Here is a 17,374-nt window from a genome sequence, read left to right as displayed (position 1 = left end):
AATATCATACGCAATCCTTGCGGGCCAGATGATGATCAGAATGAAGAAGATTATGACGGCTCCGAATATCTAAACAACACCGGGGAGGGTGATATGATATTCGATCGCGATGACCGAATTGATGAAGTCATGAACTATGAACATGACGAAGAAAATGTTGATCTTGAAACAACAAAGACCGGCGAGGTATATTTATATAAGCAGGCATCTGGTGATCATCACATGTTTTAAATGACTTGAAGATATATATTAACGAATCGATCTTTCTTCTTTCAGCCATCCAGATCGGGCAAATCTTTAGGCAGCAGGACAGTACGAGGCCTGAACAAAAAGTTGAAGGAGGGTATAAAGTACAATATCGAGGCCATCAAACCTAATGGCGAACCATTAGCGCCTAAGAAGATTGCGGACAAGTTCATTCGTCAGTGTGGAGTTCTTGTGAAGGACCAACTCTCGATCTCCCTTCAAGAATGGAGAGAGCCAGCAAAGCCACGTCCAGATCTTACTTTTGTCGACGACAGACAAAAACTTCTGGTTTGGGAAACGCTCATGGAACATTTCACCCTACTGGATCATTTCACAGATGCAGATGTGGAGAAAGTCAAGGACGCTGCTCTTAGGAAGATGGCGGTTGCATTCAACAACCACAAGAATCGTGTATGGGACCAGTACGTCAAGGGAGGAAAGTAGACTCCAGTATTCAAGGGAACACTAGAGAAGCAAAGTGCTCATTGGGACGATTTTGTGAAATTCAAGGAATCGGAATTATCTAAGGAACGGTCGAGAATAAACAAGGCCAATGCCGCAAAAGAGGATAAGTTTCATAAGCTGGGGCCAGGTGGCTACGCGGTGGGAATGCCTAAGTGGGATAAGTCTAAGAAAGAGATGGAGGATGCAGGTGTCACTCCAAAAATATTGAGCTGGCCCCAGGTGCAGGACTTGGTTCTATGCGCATGGGGGGAGTTGGACCCGAAGACAGGCAAAGTTTCGAAGAACGCATGTCTGGACGGAGCCGAAGATAAGCTACTTGTTGCAATAGAAGAGGCTCAATCGGGGGTGTTCGAGCCCACAAGAGAGAACGACGAGCTTACACGTGCCCTGGGAAATCCTGAACACCCGGGAAGAACATGAGGCAAGGACGCTATTCCGTGGTATGAGGGGTTTTCGGACTAGAACGCCGACTATAGAACCCGTGCGAGAAAGAAGATTGCGGAGGAGAAGAAGAGGAAGATGGAGGAGGAACAGGGGAAGCTGGACTATGAATGCCTTCAAGGCCTAGAATCAGCGCACGCGGACTTGGCAGTCAAATTCCAGCGGCAGCAGGAGCAGATCGACTCACTTAGCCAGTAAAGGGGGTCTCAGCAGCTGCAGCAGCTAGCGGATGATCCAGCATTGGATAGCACCATCCCATCCATGCCGAGAAGCAGCATGGGTTCCGCCCCGGGCGACGCATTGCTGGATAGCTACCCAGTAGATGACATCATGGAGAACACTAACTGCGAGCTACACTTCAAAATGAAGAACATATCCATGAAGGTGGCAGACGCTGTTGCTTTTACAAATCCCCCCGAGGCAACCTTCCATTGCAAGCCGATTCCAGTGGGCTATGCTCGTGTCTTGGTTGATGAGGTGGTGGACCAATATTCGGGGCTAGAGCTTGACATTCCTGGAGGTGACGAGGAGCACACACTGGGAGAGGCCAACCATCGTATCATCCTATGGAGAAAGGATTGCATCATCTTTCGAAGGCCACCGACACCGCGTCATCCGACTCCTCGTCGAAGTCCGCCACCGAGTCAGCAAACTCCCGCTCCTCCAAGTCCACCAACACGTCAGGCCACTCCTCCTCCAAGTCCGGCACAGCTTCAGGCCACTCCTCCTCCTCCAAGTCCGGCAAAGCGTTAGGCCACTCCTCCTCTAAGTCCGGCACAGCTTCAGGCCACTTCTCCTCCTCCAACTCAGCCACGTCAGCTGTCTTTGCTACCTCAGCAATCACGGAAGAGAGCCGCCTCAGCTATGGTGCGTAGCGGTACAAGTCGAGGTAGTGCTAGAGGTACAGGCGGAGGCAAGCGATTTCAATATGGTCCAAGCAGCCTCGCGCCTCTTCCGCAGAGGCCTTACGACAAGTCCGAGGAGGAAAACACAGCCATATCGAAGGTCGAGGTGGAAGCCCATTTTGCACCGAAACCGCCACCGCCTCCAAGGGAGAAAGTGCCTAAGGAAAAGATTGACCACTTCATTCGTATGGCTAGAGCACCAGCTCCCAAGCCTGTTGACACAGACTATGAGCGCCACCTCAGGAAGTTAAATCGAGCACGTCTACAAAAAGAGGCGAGCTCGAGCTCGAGCAAATCAGCTGGAAAAGGAGCGGTAAAACTGTTCCCCAGCTGGAAGAACAGGCGGCGCAATTAATCCCCCCACTTGTTGTGCCAACAGCACATGAGAGTACGCGCGCTCAATATTATTGTGGGCAAACCGTTAACGTTCCCGGGCTGGGCGATGTGGTAATAACCGAGGAGCATATTGAGCAGGCTAAAAGGCTCATGATCATTGTTGGACAACTCCTCGATATCGAGCCCATGTCTCTGATTAAAGAGGAGGAAATAAAACGGAAATATGTCCGGGGCCAACCTTTGATCGAGCCAGACGAGGTCAAGAAGCTCCCAACGAGAATGTATGAATTGCATCAATGGTACATGGACATTACCAAGATTTCCAATCGAGAGTCCCTCATGGTGAATGCCAAGAAGGATCATTACTACCATGAGAAAGCTGTGTCCGTTGAGTATTCAAAACTATTTCAGTTATACAATCAAGACGCACTCGACAAATCTATCGTCGGTTGCTATTGTTTGTAAGTGATTTTCTTTCTGTAATTTAAGTCTCAAGCTAGCTGTAGTGATCATTTTGATCAATCGTTACCTGTAATTATCCTCACTATATTCTTTTCTGTGGTATTATGCAGGATGAAATTTTATGAAATGAAAAAAGGTGGACGCTATGGCATTGGGTTCATTAACCCAAATACCATTAATGAATACATATGGAAATTAGATCCATATTATGAAAAAAATGTAGAGGAAAGCATGCTAGAGTTCTTCAAGTGCCTCAATACCAATGAAGATATACTACTTCCTTACAACTTCAAGTGAGTCACACTGTCTTGTACTACAAATTCTGTTTTTGCCTACTAGTTAGCTACATGTTTTTGCTTACATATGACCGCTTAATTAAGACATGCAAACATGCGTGCATGCAGATTTCACTGGATCTTGTTAATCATTAAAGTTGATGAAGGAACAGTTGAAATACTGGACTCACTACTTAAAAAGCAAGTGACTACACCATTTTGTTTGGGATAGTCAACAGGTAATTTCAATCATTATTAACTATATCTCGGCCTATTTAGTTCGTCATTTCCTGATATGAACTATTTAATAACCCCTTTATTCATTTTCTTTGTCGGCGGGCAGGGCTTGGGCAAAGTTCATCAGCGTCACTCCAGGCCAATGGAAACGAAAGCTGAAATGGTATCGACCAAAGGTAAGTAATTAAGTAGTACTAGCTAGCTAGCTGCCATCTCTTTAATTATCATGCTTGATTAATTATTATCTGATCAAATTCCATTCTCGTAAAGGCCCTGAAGCAGGCGCCGGAGAATAATCTATGTGCATACTACGTTTGCGAGAACATTGGCATGATGGCGTCCGAAAGGAGCAGATCTCAAAAACAGGAGTGTGTACGTTTGTCAGAACACTATTCACAATTTTTACACCATTATCGATATCTAGTCACATAACTAATACACATGCATATTGATCTCCTTCTTAATAGTTCAAAGAGGTGCGGGAGCAGCTCCTAGCAGAGGACCGCATAGAAGCAATTCAAGAGGAAATAGCGGGATTTTTGCTCGACCAGGTCATAGATCCCAAAGGAGAATACTATTACCCGCTACTGCCCCATGAACCACTTCCAATTGTTATCGCGCTCCGAAGACACCAATTAGGCTAATGCCACTGGCTCCGAAGGCACCAATTAGGAGAAATTCTAATTGTATATATATCATCGGTTCAACTAGAAATTTTATTTATATATATGCATAACGTGTACAATATGTAGTATCATAAAATACCAGCAAACAAAAAAAATTAAATGAAAAACATAAAATTAAATGAAAAAGAAATCATAAATCCAAAACCTCCCAACCTTTTAATACCGGTTGGTGTCACCAACCGGTACTAAAGGGCTCCCTGCCCCCGGAGCTGACTCGTGCCACGTGGTTGTCATTTAGCACCGGTTCGTGCTGAATCGTTACTAAAGGGGGGGGGGCTTTAGTGCCCACACTTTAGTGCCGGTTACCGAACCGGCACTAAAGGGCCTTACGAAGCGGCGCTATTGCCCGGTTCTGCACTAGTGATGGCGACTACGTGCACGTCGATTCGGTGGTGGTGGATGAGGCCATGATGGATGGTTCACCGCAGGCGGCAGAGACCATACCTCCGCGACGAGGAAGGGTAATGACCTCGTACTCCCTTGTGCATCTTCTCCGGGCCCAATGCGACTGGGATGCTCCGGTTGAGGACATCTTGGGGGAGGGAGGCATGGCTGCCCTCCTTAAGCTCAAACCAGGGGGCAACACAGATCGTGTTTTTTGTTTGTGGTTGCTTTCAAAAATAGATCCAGTCAGTATGAGATTGAATCTGGGTGAGGGGCATTTTAGAGATATAAACGCCCGAGAAGTACGTAGGATACTTGGTTTGGTAGGAGGGGGTGGCCGCACGTGTTCTTCGTAGGATGTGTTTGGCCAATAGGTTAGAGGTGCTTGAGAGAGTGCACGAGCTGCTTGGCAACGACTACGCCAAGTGTGCATCCATTTCTATTTTGCGTTTGAAGACGATTCTTCAAAATGCAAGAAGATAAGAACTAACTCGGGCGGTTAGGAGGAAAATCAAGGTGGCGTATACGATGCTAGCGTCCTCAACTTTCCTAGCTCCTCAAGATCCGTACGCAAAGGTAGTGGACGAGATACTGTACACGGTGCAGTACCCAGATGAAGTCGACAAGTATGACGTCACCGAGTACATTGTTGAAAGCCTCAGGCATGGAACTCGACGTGCGCGTCGAAGCCTCCAGCGTGGGCACGCGAGGATAGTGCTTGAAGGGTGCATGATAATCCCGCAGGTAAATGGATTAACGTGCTAGATTTGATTTATTCAACATGGGGTTGTTTGAGAGGGTACTCAGCTTTGCTTAAATGACGACGCAAATACTTTTTTGCGAGTCTTTTGAGTACTTGCCGAGCGAGATCGCCACCCTAGCAGAACCCAGGATCGCTGCGTACGGCCAGTCAAGGCTTAGAAGAGTCATCAGGCGTTATGCACCACCTGAGATTTATTCTTCCTATCGGGTGAGGGCGAGTACATGCATGTTTTGCTAAATTTGGGTTACAGCCATGAAAGGAGTTAAGTTGAGAATTTAATGAAGTGTGTGTGCATGCGCAGGGGCAAGAACAATCCGACAGCAGCATTGGTGCTGCCGGGGCAGATGGGGCGGTACCGCCTCAGGTGGGAGGGGGTGGGCATGAGGCTGGTTGTAATAGGGAGTATCATATAGTAGTATCATGCATATTATACTAGTGTATGATACTAACTCTTTAATGCATAGTATCATATATTAGTATCATGTAGTACTTCATTTATTGCCATGCATAACACAAAGTAGTATAACATTTATCATGATACGGTATCATAATTGACAATAACAAGGGTAAAGGTTAGATGACTCCTAGAGAGAAATCATAAAATTAATGAACTTGGATAAGTGCTGTTGGTGGAAAAATATTTTAAAAACTGGACGTATCATAGATTTATTTTGAGTATTATTTTCTGCTGTGAGAAATAGTTATTTAAAATTGTCCAAAAAAATTTACATAGGTGCAAGAAAGTTGATGAAAACTTTAAAATGTAGTTACTGCTACATATTTAAACTTTTTTAACCGATTTTCCAACAGTACAAAAATTGCTTCTAAAAATTCCTGGTTGGTTAGTATTAAAGAATGTTTTGTAGGTGTTAAGTTTGATGGATTCTTGCAGATTATTTGAATTCCGTGAACTTATTTAAATGAGCTAACAAAAAATGCTGGATGGTGACCCTATAAAGATTGAATTGGATTATTATTGTGTAATAGATCTCTAAAAGTATGCAAAAATTGTTGATATAAATAAGGTTTTATCAAATTTACTTAGCTTGTGGTGCTAACTGGCCACAACCATTGACCTAACAAAAAATGTTGTGGTTTTATCAAATTTACTTAGCTTGTAGTTCAGTAAAATTACCTTGGGATTGCACAGATACATTTTTGGACAGAAGTGTATTTCAATGTTGTTTCTAACTGGCCATAACCATTTAGTTGCATGAAAAAATGTAGATCACTATTGGTTAAAAAACGTTGTTTTGCTGATTAAGAAGTACAGCGCTGAAACTGATGTATAATTAGATCATAATTTAAGTGTTGTTTTGTTAACATATAATCCTCAATATATTTTTTGACAATTTGCTATGGAAGTTTCTTAGTTATTATTATAAATTCTTATACACATTTAAGACAAAAAGTGCATTTACTACAGTCCATGTGGACGGTATCAGTGTAATGGCCCTTCTAACTAAATGATCTAATTTTGAAAGAAAAAAATTAGAATTTATATGTATAGCTTGTGATACTAAGTTATTTTTTATTTAATAATTCTTAGGATACATTGTTAATCTCTGAGTAAGAATGCAAATCAAGCTTGTCTTGCTGATAAAAGTATGTTCACATGGTAAAGAGCTAGTTGTAGTAAAATGGAGAAGTAATGGTACTGACAAACTGAATTAAATATTACTGGTAGAAAATAAATGCTTCTAATATGTTACAGAATTTTTGTGTGCCATCCAAATGATGATGCTAAAGACTGACTGTTACATTGTGTGCCATCCAAAAAATTCAGGAGTTGCCGTTGACATTCCGACAATGTCAAGTTCGATGGATGATCTAAATGCCAATGACAAAGCGGGTGCTCATCGTTTTGGACTTGATTATTACCTGAGGGAGTTTTTGTGCTCATCGGGTACTCGTCATGTTCGGTGTGGTCATTCATTGACAAACAAAAATTTGAATTGTGTTTGATAGGCGTCATGGGTGGGACTTGTATGGCGGCTGATCCATTAAAGTGCATGCTTTCTGGAGAAAAATGGGTTCCTGTTTCTAGGAGTGTTGGCTTCTCTACTCCTACAATGACATGCAATGGTATGTCAAAGTTACTTACTTTAACTAAATAAAGAAAATTTTGGTGCACTCTAACTTGGTTTGCTAACATTTTGGTTTGGAGCAGACGTTGTGGACTTGGTGAGTGGGTCAAGCTCAGCTGGGCCGGCATTTGACTCGTACCCGCCTAGTGGACGCATCAATATGAATTTGCCAACAATTAGGCGATCGACTCCAGTGAATTGTGGACTGGGTGGTGATCTTGCGCAGCAGCAGGATATGGTTGGTGTTGTGAGTGCATTGAGCAACATGATGGGGAAAGAGGTGGCTTCAAATACGGAGCTTGCCCCCTTGCCAGATGCTATTATCATGCAAGGTGGTTGTCGCTAACTAAACGATATACATGTTAATTGTTGCCTAGTAAAATTTATTGACTAATAAAACTTGGCTTGATGGTTTGTTTTGCAGATATGCCTGCTCCTGAAATTAATCAAAGTGATGGGGGAAAACTTAAGACTGTTGGTAGTGTGTTTGGTTTGTTTGGTTTGTACTGATGTGTGATGAACTATGTCTCATATTTAGGAATAGGGGGGCAGATCATGTTTGCACTATCTCCATTTGATGTCGGTTTGCGCCATCATGAGGTTCCTGATGAACTGGCCATGGAATGCTACGAATCTGTCCAGCTGTGCGAAAGCTCTGAATTGAAGAAGTAAGATTATTAACATATATCAAAATATTGAAAGTATAGAATGCATTGTTTACTAAACATCTTAAGAAATGTTGTTTCATGCAGGATCTGGGTCCATCTTTTGCTACCTTGGCTGATTAGGATGACTGGAACTACATTCAAGGAGAAAGTGAAGCATAATGTGCCATTTGATATCGAGATGATGGAGACTGGTGTTCGTTTGTTCAACCAGAAGGAGATTGCAATGCTACGCGGCTTAGATGGACCAGAATGGAGGAGACTTGTTTTGGTTGACCTCTTGGTATGTATAACAAGCATAATATAATATAAAACTCTACCTTTTTCACAAGTTCCTAACCTGTTTTGTTTTGTTTGTTACAATATGCAGATGAATTTCTCAGTTGGAATCGCTGATCGGGATATGGAGTACATACGCAGCCTGTTAACACCTCTTAGGCCTGGGTTTGGTCCATTGCACACTAGGCTTGTGAGTTTCTAAACCACTATTTTCATGTTGTTGGTATTTCCTACAAATGGGCCAATTTTGTTTTCCTATGAATGCTCTGTATTAATTGTTTGTGGGGGAAAACGTAAATTTGTAGATAATGGCTCCAGTACAGCTAGAGCAAACTTGGAGTGGATATGGTTTTGACATGCGTGACAAGATACTGCATATCCTGGACCCTGTGATTACATATGGAAATGAAGCTAGATATGTATCAAAGCACGGGCCAACTATTGAGCTCATGTTTGAAGGGATGGCGCAGGCAGGTGGGTTGTTCGGCAATGTGTTGGGGAACGTAGTATTTCAAAATTTTCCTACGCACACGCAAGGTCATGGTGATGCATAGCAACGAGAGGGGAGAGTGTTGTCCACGTACCCTCGTAGACCGAAAGCGGAAGCGTTATAACAACACGGTTGATGTAGTCGTACGTCTTCACGGTCGACCGATCAAGCACCGAAACTACGGCACCTCCGAGTTCTAGCACACGTTCAGCTCGATGACGATCCCCGGACTCCGATCCAGCAAAGTGTCGGGGAAGAGTTCTGTCAGCACGACGGCGTGGTGACGATCTTGATGTTCTACCGTCGCAGGGCTTCGCCTAAGCACCGCTACAATATTATCGAGGATTATGGTGGAGGGGGGCACCGCACACGGCTAAGAGATCTCAAGGATCAATTGTTGTGTCTAGAGGTGCCCCCCTGCCCCCGTATATAAAGGAGCAAGGGGGAGGGGCGGCCGGCCATGATGAGGGGCGCCAGGGAGGAGTCCTACTCCTACCGGGAGTAGGACTCCCTCCTTTTCCTTGTCCAAGTAGGAGAGGGGGGAGGAAGGGAGAGAGGAGAGGAAGGAAAGGGGGGGGGGGCGCCGCCCCTCCCTCCTTGTCCAATTCGGACTAGAGGGGGAGGGGGCGTGCGGCCTGCCCTGGCCGCCCCTCCTCTTCTCCATTTTAGGCCCATGAGGCCCATTAACCCCCCGGGGGGTTCCGGTAACCCCCCGGTACTCCGGTTTTATCCGAAACTTTCCCGGAACACTTTCAGTGTCCGAATATAGTCGTCCAATATATCAATCTTTATGTCTCGACCATTTCGAGACTCCTCGTTATGTCTGTGATCATATCCGGGACTCCGAACTAACTTCGGTACATCAAAACTAATAAACTCATAATATAACTGTCATCGAAACCTTAAGCGTGCGGACCCTACGGGTTCGAGAACAATGTAGACATGACCGAGACACGTCTCCGGTCAATAACCAATAGCGGAACCTGGATGCTCATATTGGCTCCCACATATTCTATGAAGATCTTTTATCGGTCAGACCGCATAACAACATACGTTGTTCCCTTTGTCATCGGTATGTTACTTGCCCGAGATTCGATCGTCGGTATCTCAATACCTAGTTCAATCTCGTTTGCCGGCAAGTCTCTTTACTCGTTCCGTAATACATCATCTCGCAACTAACTCATTAGTTGCATTGCTTGCAAGGTTTAGGTGATGTGCATTACCGAGAGGGCCCAGAGATACCTCTCCGACAATCAGAGTGACAAATCCTAATCTCGAAATACGCCAACCCAACATATACCTTTGGAGACACCTGTAGAGCACCTTTATAATCACCCAGTTACGTTGTGACGTTTGGTAGCACACAAAGTGTTCCTCCGGTAAACGGGAGTTGCATAATCTCATAGTCATAGGAACATGTATAAGTTATGAAGAAAGCAATAGCAACATACTAAACGATCGGGTGCTAAGCTAATGGAATGGGTCATGTCAATCACATCATTCTCCTGATAATGTGATCCCGTTAATCAAATGACAACACATGTCTATGGTTAGGAAACATAACCATCTTTGATTAATGAGCTAGTCAAGTAGAGGCATACTAGTGACGTTTAGTTTGTCTATGTATTCACACAAGTATTATGTTTCCGGATAATACAATTCTAGCATGAATAATAAACATTTATCATGATATAAGGAAATAAAATAATAACATTATTATTTCCTCTAGGGCATATTTCCTTCAGTCTCCCGGTTGCACTAGAGTCAATAATCTAGATTACACAGTAATGATTCTAACACCCATGGAGCTTTGGTGCTGATCATGTTTTGCTCGTGGAAGAGGCTTAGTCAATTGGTCTGCAACATTCAGATCCGTATGTATCTTGAAAATCTCTATGTCTCCCACCTGGACTAGATCCCGGATGGAATTGAAGCGTCTCTTGATGTGCTTGGTTCTCTTGTGAAATCTGGATTCCTTTGCCAAGGCAATTGCACCAGTATTGTCAAAAAAGATTTTCATTGGACCCGATGCACTAGGTATGACACCTAGATCGGATATGAACTCCTTCATCCAGACTCCTTCGTTTGCTGCTTCCGAAGCAGCTATGTACTCCGCTTCACATGTAGATCCCGCCACAACGCTTTGTTTAGAACTGCACCAACTGACAGCTCCACCATTTAATGTAAACACGTATCCGGTTTGCGATTTAGAATCGTCCGGATCAGTGTCAAAGCTTGCATCAACGTAACCATTTACGATGAGCTCTTTGTCACCTCCATATATGAGAAACATATCCTTAGTCCTTTTCAGGTATTTCAGGATGTTCTTGACCGTTTTCCAGTGATCCACTCCTGGATTACTTTGGTACCTCCCTGCTAGACTTATAGCAAGACACACATCAGGTCTGGTACACAACATTGCATACATGATAGAGCCTATGGCTGAAGCATAGGGAACATCTTTCATTTTCTCTCTATCTTCTGCATTGGTCGGGCATTGAGTCTTACTCAATTTCACACCTTGTAATACAGGCAAGAATCCTTTCTTTGCTTGATCCATTTTGAACTTCTTCAAAACTTTGTCAAGGTATATGCTTTGTGAAATTCCAATTAAGTGTCTTGATCTATCTCGATAGATCTTAATGCCTAATATGTAAGCAGCTTCACCGAGGTCTTTCATTGAAAAACTCTTATTCAAGTATCCCTTTATGCTATCCAGAAATTCTATATCATTTTCGATTAGTAATATGTCATCTACATATAATATCAGAAATGCTACAGAGCTCCCACTCACTTTCTTGTAAATACAGGCTTCTCCAAAAGTCTGTACAAAACCAAATGCTTTGATCACACTATCAAAGCGTTTATTCCAACTCCGAGAGGCTTGAACCAGTCCATAAATGGATCGCTGGAGATTGCACACTTTGTTAGCTCCTTTGGATCGACAAAACCTTTCGGCTGCATCATATACAACTCTTCTTCCAGAAATCCATTCAGGAATGCAGTTTTGACATCCATCTGCCAAATTTCATAATCATAAAATGCGGCAATTGCTAACATGATTCGGATAGACTTAAGCATCGCTACGGGTGAGAAGGTCTCATCGTAGTCAATCCCTTGAACTTGTCAAAAACCTTTTGCGACAAGTCGAGCTTTGTAGACAGTAATATTACCGTCATCGTCAGTCTTCTTCTTGAAGATCCATTTATTCTCAATTGCTTGCCAATCATTGGGCAAGTCAACCAAAGTCCATACTTTGTTCTCATACATGGATCCCATCTCAGATTTCATGGCTTCAAGCCATTTTGCGGAATCTGGGCTCACCATCGCTTCTTCATAGTTCGTAGGTTCATCATGATCTAGTAGCATGACTTCCAGAACAGGATTACCATACCACTCTAGTGCGGATCTTACTCTGGTTGATCTACGAGGTTCGGTAGTAACTTGTTCTGAAGTTTCATGATCATTATCATTAGCTTCCTCACTAATTGGTGTAGGTGTCACAGAAACCGGTTTCTGCGATGTACTACTTTCCAATAAGGGAGCAGGTACAGTTACCTCATCAAGTTCTACTTTCCTCCCACTCACTTCTTTCGAGAGAAACTCCTTCTCTAGAAAGGATCCATTCTTAGCGACAAATGTCTTGCCTTCGGATCTGTGATAGAAGGTGTACCCAACAGTCTCCTTTATGTATCCTATGAAGACGCATTTCTCCGATTTGGGTTCTGTTGGAAATATGCCCTAGAGGCAATAATAAAAGGATTATTATTATATTTCCTTGTTCATGATAATTGTCTTTTATTCATGCTATAATTGTGTTATCCGGAAATCGTAATACATGTGTGAATACATAGACACCAACATGTCCCTAGTAAGCCTCTAGTTGACTAGCTCGTTGATCAACAGATAGTCATGGTTTCCTGACTATGGACATTGGATGTCATTGATAACAAGATCACATCATTAGAAGAATGATGTGATGGACAAGACCCAATCCTAAACATAGCACAAGATCGTATAGTTCGTTTGCTAGAGTTTTTCCAATGTCAAGTATCTTTTCCTTAGACCATGAGATCGTGTAACTCCCGGATACCGTAGGAGTGCTTTGGGTGTACCAAACGTCACAACGTAACTGGGTGACTATAAAGGTATACTACGGGTATCTCCGAAAGTGTCTGTTGGGTTGACACGGATCAAGACTGGGATTTGTCACTCCGTATGACAGAGAGGTATCTCTGGGCCCACTCGGTAATGCATCAGCATAATGAGCTCAAAGTGACCAAGTGTTTGGTCACGGGATCATGCATTACGGTACGAGTAAAGTGACTTGCCAGTAACGAGATTGAACGGGGTATTGGGATACCGACGATCGAATCTCGGGCAAGTAACATACCGATTGACAAAGGGAATTGTATACGGGGTTGCTTGAATCCTCAACATAGTGGTTCATCCGAGATCATCGAGGAGCATGTGGGAGCCAACATGGGTATCCAGATCCCGCTGTTGGTTATTGACCGGAGAGTCGTCTCAGTCATGTCTACATGTCTCCCGAACCCGTAGGGTCTACACACTTAAGGTTCGGTAACGATAGGGTTGTATGGATATGAGTATGCAGTAATACGAAAGTTGTTCGGAGTCCCGGATGAGATCCCGGACGTCACGAAGAGTTTTGGAATGGTCCGGAGGTGAAGAATTATATATAGGAAGTGCAGTTTCGGCCATCGGGAGAGTTTCGGGGGTTAACGGTATTGTACCGGGACCACCGGAAGGGTCCCGGGGGTCCACCGGGTGGGGCCACCCATCCTGGAGGGCCCCATGGGCTGAAGAGGGGAGGGAACCAGCCCATAGTGGGCTGGTGCGCCCCCCCTTGGGCCCCCCATGCGCCTAGGGTTGGGAACCCTAGGGGAGGGGGCGCCTCCACTTGCCTTGGGGGGCACTCCTCCCCTTGGCCGCCGCCCCCCCAAAGAGATCCCATCTCCTAGGGCCGGCGCACCCCCCTAGGGGGCCTATATAAAGGGGGGGAGGGCAGCCGCACCCTGAAGTCTTGGCGCCTCCCTCTCCCCTACTACACCTCTCCCTCTCGCAGAAGAACGACGAAGCCCTGCTGCGGTGACTGCTGCATCCACCACCACGCCATCGTGCTGCTGGATCTTCATCAACCTCTCCTTCCCCCTTGATGGATCAAGAAGGAGGAAACGTCACGCTGACCGTACATGTGTTGAAGGCGGAGGTGCCGTCCGTTCGGCGCTAGGATCTCCGGTGATTTGGATCACGACGAGTACGACTCCCTCATCCCCGTTCTTTGAACGCTTACGCTCGCGATCTACAAAGGTATGTAGATGCATCCAATCACTCGTTGCTAGATGAACTCATAGATGGATCTTGGTGAAAACGAATTTTTTTTTGTTTTCTGCAACGTTATCCAACAGTGGCATCATGAGCTAGGTCTATGCGTAGTTCTTTTTGCACGAGTAGAACACAATTTGTTGTGGGCGTAGATGTTGTCAACTTTCTTGCCGCTACTAGTATTATTTTGCTTCAGCGGTATTGTGGGATGAAGCGGCCCGGACCAACCTTACACGTACGCTTACGTGAGACCGGTTCCACCGACTGACATGCACTAGTTGCATAAGGTGGCTGGCGGGTGTCTGTCTCTCCCACTTTAGTTGGAGCGGATTTGATGAAAAGGGTCCTTATGAAGGGTAAATAGAAGTTGACAAATCACGTTGTGACTTTAACGTAGGTAAGAAAACGTTCTTGCTAGAACCCTCTTGCAGCCACGTAAATCTTGCAACAACAATTAGAGGACGTCTAACTTATTTTTGCAGCAAGTGTTTTGTGATGTGATATGGCCAAAGTTGTGATGAATGATGAATATATATGTGATGTATGAGATCATGTTCTTGTAATAGGAATCACGACTTGCATGTCGATGAGTATGACAACCGGCAGGAGCCATAGGAGTTGTCTTTATTTTTTGTATGACCTGCGTGTCATTGAGAAACGCCATGTAAATTACTTTACTTTATTGCTAAATGTGTTAGCCATAGTAGTAGAAGTAATAGTTGGCGAGCAACTTCATGGAGACACGATGATGGAGATCATGATGATGGAGATCATGGTGTCATGCCGGTGACAAGATGATCATGGAGCCCCAAGATGGAGATCACAGGAGATATATGATATTGGCCATATCATGTCACTATTATTTGATTGCATGAGATGTTTACCATGTTTTTTGCATATTGTTTACTTAGAACGACGGTAGTAAATAAGATGATCCCTCATAATAATTTCAAGAAAGTGTTTCCCCTAACTGTGCGCCGTTGCGACAGTTCGTTGTTTCGAAGCACCACGTGATGATCGGGTGTGATAGATTCCAACGTTCACATACAACGGGTGTAAGACAAATTTACACATGCAAACACTTAGGTTGACTTGACGAGCCTAGCATGTACAGACATGGCCTTGGAACACAGAAGACCGAAAGGAGTCGTATAGAAGATTGGAGTGAAAGGAGTCGTACCGAGAGGGCCCAGAGATACCTCTCCGACAATTGGAGTGACAAATCTTAATCTCGAAATACGCCGACCCAACATATACCTTTGGAGACACCTGTATAGCACCTTTATAATCACCCAGTTACGTTGTGACGTTTGGTAGCACACAAAGTGTTCCTCCGGTAAACGGAAGTTGCATAATCTCATAGTCATAGGAACATGTATAAGTTATGAAGAAAGCAATAGCAACATACTAAACGATCGGGTGCTAAGCTGGCATGTTCGGTTCAATACCTACATGCACCCACCTTGTGCTCTGTAAGTCTAGCCGCTGGCATTCTTATGTAGTCAATTAATATAAACAGCTTGTGCGGTAGTCCGATCACATATTGCTGCTTATATTGTTGTAGATGGGAGTCCGGCATCTACGTGATGCACTACACTGAAAACTTCACGTGTGAAGTGCTGCAAAACCAATTTGCTGAGGTAACGCACATTTGTGGACTATGAATGAGAACACTTTATTGTCTTTTCGTTGAATAATTTTTTGATGTTGTGAATATATTAGGGAGGCTGCTGCGGAAACGCAAGAAGATGGCGTATGAACTATTGACTATGGAAACAAATGTCGGTGACAAGCCAGGGTTCTTGTTCGGTTGAACGGAGAAGAAGTTGTGGTTGAAGATCGTGCTGATAGAGCTTCGACATTACTATCTATGCACTCCTAGTTTCCCTAAAAAAAGTGCTATGTTCACTATCCACTATGCGTAAGTTGTTTGAGGAGAACAAACTCTATATTGTATGACTATCACTGGGTGGGAGACTATGTGGAAATGCCACCTTATCCTTATTGTATGATATATCCGTAAGCAATGTTGGGTGACCTATTTTATTTAGATGTATGTGTGAACTGAATCTAAGATATATTTATGGGCACTTTATAAGTAATGTGTGGCTAGTTTTTTAAATCTTGACGATAATGGGTTTTGAATAGGTATATGTGTTTGTTTTGGATTATTCGATACTAGACATGTTGAATTTGTAGTATTGGTGATAGTAAAATGTACCAAGCACAATTTTATGATGTTGGGGATGCTGTTTGGTGGGGCTTCCATAAATTATTGAACTCATGGGTGAAAAATAATAGATGGAGTTTCTGACATATGGACTAGAGCCGTAGGGATGAAATTATTAATTATATATTATTAATGTATAAACGGTTGCATACAAGGAGTGCTAACTAATTTGACATAATCCCTATGTGAGAAAAATTTACATAAAATTAAAAAGGAAGGGCGTAGATGTTAGAATGATTTGGTGAAAACACATTTTGAACATGCACGTTCTTCGCTTATACATAATAATGCACATCAGAAAAATCCAGGGGCAACTCACTGTGTATATTGTCGTGGTCCTTTCTTTGGAATTTGTAGGCACAAGAGGTGGTGATGTTGTATGGATTTCATCTACATATTTAACGTCCTGAACGTTAAGTTGAAATTATAGAAGGTTGGTTAGTGTGGTATCATAATGTAAACTTGTCAATACAATGCTGACAAAGATCTAGAGGATTTCATATTCAAAAAAAGCATACTGTAGAAATGTAAAAATGATTAATGGCGGGACAATGTATTGTGTCGGTAATAAAAAATTAATGATTTTCATGACGCAGAGAAGCTTGAAAAATGCATATGCTTTTAGTGTGTGGTTCAGTGAAAATTATACAGCCCGGGAAAATGTCTATTATAGGGGATATATTCAAAACTTGAGATAAATTCAAATTAATTGTGGATGATGGTATTGTAATTTTTGGATGGGTACAGTAGAATTATAATTTGGGCGGAACAAAAATTTGCTTGGGGAAATTATATAGGGGAAAATTATACATCAAGATTATTTTGTCATGTGGTGCAAATGCATGTTTGAAGTGGGTAAAGGTTATCATATCAAACACAAAAAATACTGAGTTTCGGTTAAATGTGAAAGTTGCGGACAAAATGATTAAAGGGAGTCTCAATTTTGTATTATACAATCGTAAACATCTAACAGTTGGACGTTGTTTTGAGGTTTATATAAATAATGTTGGATAGTTTGTAGATGGGAACTACAATAAGTCATATTAAAAATTATGGTTGATTTGTATATTGTTTGTG

This window comes from Triticum dicoccoides, chromosome 7A (assembly GCF_002162155.2).
Source record: "Triticum dicoccoides isolate Atlit2015 ecotype Zavitan chromosome 7A, WEW_v2.0, whole genome shotgun sequence".
NCBI classification, from domain to species: Eukaryota; Viridiplantae; Streptophyta; class Magnoliopsida; order Poales; family Poaceae; genus Triticum; species Triticum dicoccoides.
The sequence above is the reverse complement of the archived record's forward strand: the minus strand, read 5'-3'. Positions refer to the sequence as shown.